Below are 4,748 nucleotides of genomic sequence, written 5' to 3'. Positions count from 1 at the left end.
GAAATGGGCGAAAGGGCAACACGCTAGCCTAGTTCCCAGGGTTCTCTCTCTTCTTGCCTACATACATGCATACAACTTAAATTAAAACACTGGCCACAAACATCTACAAGCCGGTTTCCATGTGGGATGTTTACAATTGCACAGAACATACAGGTATAATATAACAAATGAATCCGAGCACATTTATATTGCAGCACATCCAATTACACCACAAAAGCATTGACTATTGTCTCGAAGGAGAAACAGAAAGGGCCTTGGTAACGAAGCTGAAGGAAACACGTCAGACTAATTTATTAAAATAATTCAGTTTTCTTACGTTGTGTTACTCAGCCTGAACTAATATGTAACGGGAAATACGCGCTGCATACATACCGTGATGTCGCCTGTTGCATGGCTAGAACACTGTAAGTAAGTGCTGCAGTTGACTTGTTGGTTGGCTAATAACCAATCAAACGACATTAAAATGGATCTAGCAATAAATCTAGTTGGTGCTCTGGTTTCTGTTTTAATTAAATTCACGCCTGCTGGCAGAGCATTATTGCTTTGGGTGAGCTTTGTTTGCTGTGGCAGAAATAATGGATCTCTGCCGTTTCCAAAAGCCTATTTGCTAATGCCTTAGAAAGTAATTGGGAAAGTTTGATGTGATTTGATTGAAAGGTGTGCGCAGCATGGCACGATAAGTATCAGGAGGTAAGAAAAAGGCAAAGGAAAAATACATCAACAAATAAAGCGGGAAAAAATGAATTAATGAAATCAGTCAAAAAAGAAGCAGCTCTAACCAAGAGAGGCATCCTCTCTTGCCCTAACTAACTGACTGACTAACTGACACAGTGCGCCTGCACCTTTACCAAGCCCTATTTTCACCGGACCCTGGTAACCTGCAGCTCCATTTTTTTGTTGTTCGTCCTTTTGTTTTCTGGAGCAATAATGTGGGATGTTGCAACGGTACTGACTGACTGACTGACTGACTGACTGACTGACTGACTGGCTGAAAGACTGACTGACTGACAAAGACTGACTGACTGACTGACTGAAGGAAGGAAGGAAGGAAGGAAGGAAGGAACATTTACATAGTGCAAAATGCACCCAAACATTACCTGATGCGCTTCACAAAATTTGTAACTATAATAGTAAACTGTAAACGAGATTAAAAACTTGTCCTATCGAAATCTCGATGCAAGATTTACCTTTTAAAAGTGAAGGGGGGAAATTGGAGTTGATGTGAAGTTAGACGTATTTTTGATTTGTTGCATGAAATTTATCTGTTCAATTCACGACGCCTTTGATTACTCAGTGTTCACTTTCTTTTACGCATACCTCCCTGAAGAGGCATAGTTTTTGGTATGGATAAGTGTACAGTTGGACTACTGAACATATTAATGTTATTTCTGGAGCAGGTCCTTGGCCCTCATGCGACGACCGAAGTCCAGCATGGCAGCGAAAACCAAGTTTCTAAAAAAATTAAGAAATTCAATCTACTTTGAATAAAAGTTATGTATCATAGTTCTTTTCCCATTCAAAAGTACTCTCTTGACTTTTAAGCGCTATAAATGTTCAGTATATTCTTCTTGAGACGAAACAAACCATTTTTCTTCAAGCATATTAAGGCATGACTCATTCTTTACTTAAGACTGACCCTAAACGATGTTAAAACTATCCTATCTTTAAAATCAATGTTTTTTAAATCCCCAGAGTGGCCATAAATTTATAACCGAAGAATTACAGCCTTAAGTTCCTTAAGGCTTAAATATAGTGTTTTATGATGTCACAATTGCGCTCAAAAGGATTTGTCAGATGGGCCAAGAATGGTTCATTGTGACTCGGAGCTTAGCACATGTGTTTGTAGCTTCTATACTCCACTGTCTCTAAAATCTGTCCTGAATGGAATAGGTTTCCGTTTTTTTAAAAAAAAAATATTAAGAAGTTTAACAAGTCACGTGACCTATTTTATTAAACAATCCGTTAACTAAATATTGAAGTCAACCATTCACGACTGATTCATTTAACCCTTTAATCCCTAAGAGTGCCATTTGGCACATAATGCCACAACTCTGTCAAAATTGGACAGATTTTTATGAATTTTTCACACCAAGATGGTCTTGTGAAGATCTACTCATTAAAGGGATAAAAACTTAACCCCTTCCCATATGTGATATGGTTGACCATCCCCATAACTTTTCAACTTTTTGACATCTCTCACATTAATGAGGATGTTGAGACCTGCAAAATAAGCTATAGTTTAGGGGTATACCTAATATACACAAGGATTGGGACGTTTTTGAAGTTTTATATTTTTACGTTTTAAGGCCATTTATCTCAAAGCCATAACTTTTCTCATTCATAATTATATCAGTTATGAAATACACTCATGAGTAGCTTGAAAATGGTATATCATACATAGACATTGAGTTTGTAGACTTGGATCTGGAGAAAATGTCGTTTTCCCTTAGGGGTTAAAGGGTTAAAACCACACAGTAAGAGAAACGTTCTAATCGATATTCATCATATGTGCGTAAAATCGGGTGGCCCATTTTCGATTTTCTGTTTGGGAAAAGGAACGATCATAACTGGTCACCTGACATACATTTTCAAGACCTGAAGTTAGAATTGAGTTAAGGTCATCAAGTTCTGTTTAACTACCAAGTTTGGTGATCTTTCAGTAAATTGCTCCAGAGTTATAATTGCTTTTATTTTCTCCCCAGATATGGCCTCGAGCCATACCTAAACATGCTGAGTTCACCTAATTGCAATTTGTTTGTTTTGTTGTCTATGGAAATTAATAGTTAATAATTCAGATTGGATCGTAGCAATTTTCTCCGTGTATATTTCGTCGCAAGCCTTACTCACGAAGCTCGGCTCACTCGAAAAGCGCGATGAAGCCCGGAAACGAGGCTGTCATCTTCGGGTGACGTCATATTCGACCATGTACCAAGAAAAACTGGGAACGAGGCTTGTGATAAAAGGGGTGTGCGATTAATCGCGCAAAATTAAATGCGCTAAATCAATGATTCGAAGCAGTAGAAGCTTCTTCACGGCCACAACTAATTTTGTGCCGAAATATTGACCACTATTTAAATTCCATTGATCGACCTCACTTAGTCAAGCTTAGAACTGAAACACACTCAGGAAAAGGAAGGGGACAATGGTGATGGCAACCGTCCTTAGAATGAGCGCCGTCTTAATGAAAAGAAACTGATTTACTATCAAAACGACACACAAATAAGAGAGCGTTAAAATTGCTTTACCTTTATTGCCAATATCATATTAAATTGCGGAATTTTCAAGCCAGTATGTTCGTGTTGAAAAGGGAAAATTGGACGAAATTTAAATGCCCTTGACGCGAAACACGGTATTTGTTTTTAATTTCTCCCTACCAAATGACCAACTTTCACAAGGCGCAGAAGAAATTAAAGAAAGCGATACTTTCCATTGGAGTGTCCTTAAGGGTTTGAAAGAGCTGTTTGTTGCGCGATCAGGCAGAATAAATTTATACATTTTCATCCCTTGTAAAATCGGTCTAATCGAGCACCCGCAGGAGCGTAGCCAGGGGAAGGTTCCAGGGGTTCCGGAACCCCCCTCTCGCGTTAAGGAACCCCCTCTCCTATTTTTAACAGTGATTTTATCCCAGCAAGAGTGCAATGGACTCTCGATTCCTGAAATTCTTCGTTTTGTTCTATGCTTGCAATAAGTACAGTGAACGTTATTGTGGTATCTATTTGCGTTTCACTTGCATTTTCGGAGACATGAGCAAAATTTTTTAGATAAAACTAGTGAGCAGCACGTCTGCGAACTCTTACATTTGTAAAACGATTATTTTCTCCTACGCGTTTTGTGTGACTAACACACACTTCGTCAGGGAGTTTGAGATATTTCAATATTTAATGGCGGAATTTTAGCTTTAGCGATCACTCATACATTAAGCGAATGGTTTCTAAGCGGTGACTTATCGAAAAATGACAAATATTGCTTCGTTTTCTTTGAAGTTTGTCAAAGTCTAGAATTTTATGACATTGACATGCATGGTACTGGTATCTATCCATGAGTAAGTTTTTGCAGAAAGTATTTATATACATTCTCATTAACTTTTGTAAGTATTTGTAAGAAAAAAAAACCAAATTCTTTATTCATTACTTAAAGTAAACAAGAGAAATGAAAGAAGATTATATATTCTAGTTTTTGTCTCTTCGTGATCCTCGTCTTTTCCTTCGTCAATTAAAATATTTTTTCCTGTAAGGTGTATTCCATGAAGAGCCATTGTCAGAGAAAACCAGGCAAAATTCAGAAAACGTCAACGGAAAAGGGTCGGGAAAATTAATTCATACTAACACCACAAATAGGTTTGGTTGATATATTGAAATAAGCTCGTTAACAACAACAACAACAATTTATGCTTGTCCCGCAAATAGCCACAAACTAGTCGAAGCGGGACAAGACTAGCACGAGAACATAATGGAAAAAAAATTACAATAAATTACATAATAACGCAGATTTAGATAAGGCTATGCAACGAAATTAAAGTAAATTATATGTAATTTTTTTTATCATTAATATTACAATAGAAAAGAGATGAAAAGGGAAAAGGAGAATCAGATTATACTATAGTAAAAGAGAAGGACATAGGTGATCAGTTTTTCATTTGGTCAATTATCGTTTCCACTTCAATATCTGAGGAGTCTACAGTTTCAAGTGTAACAAATAACTTTCCTTTTAGGGAATCTTTAAAAGATTTTTTGCTTTTTTTAGCGTTG

General features: G+C 37.1%; 1 protein-coding gene across 1 annotated transcript in view; it reads right to left on the bottom strand.

Annotated features, from left to right (window-relative positions):
* LOC146479533 (lectin-like) overlaps positions 1 to 4,748 on the bottom strand; it is a 311,213-nt gene that overhangs the window by 28,459 nt on the left and 278,006 nt on the right. The window lies entirely within an intron of this gene.

Source organism: Pavona decussata, unplaced genomic scaffold (genome assembly GCF_977016875.1).
Source record: "Pavona decussata unplaced genomic scaffold, jaPavDecu1.1 SCAFFOLD_58, whole genome shotgun sequence".
In the NCBI taxonomy this organism is placed as follows: domain Eukaryota; kingdom Metazoa; phylum Cnidaria; class Anthozoa; order Scleractinia; family Agariciidae; genus Pavona; species Pavona decussata.
This window is presented reverse-complemented; position numbering and strand designations above follow the sequence as displayed.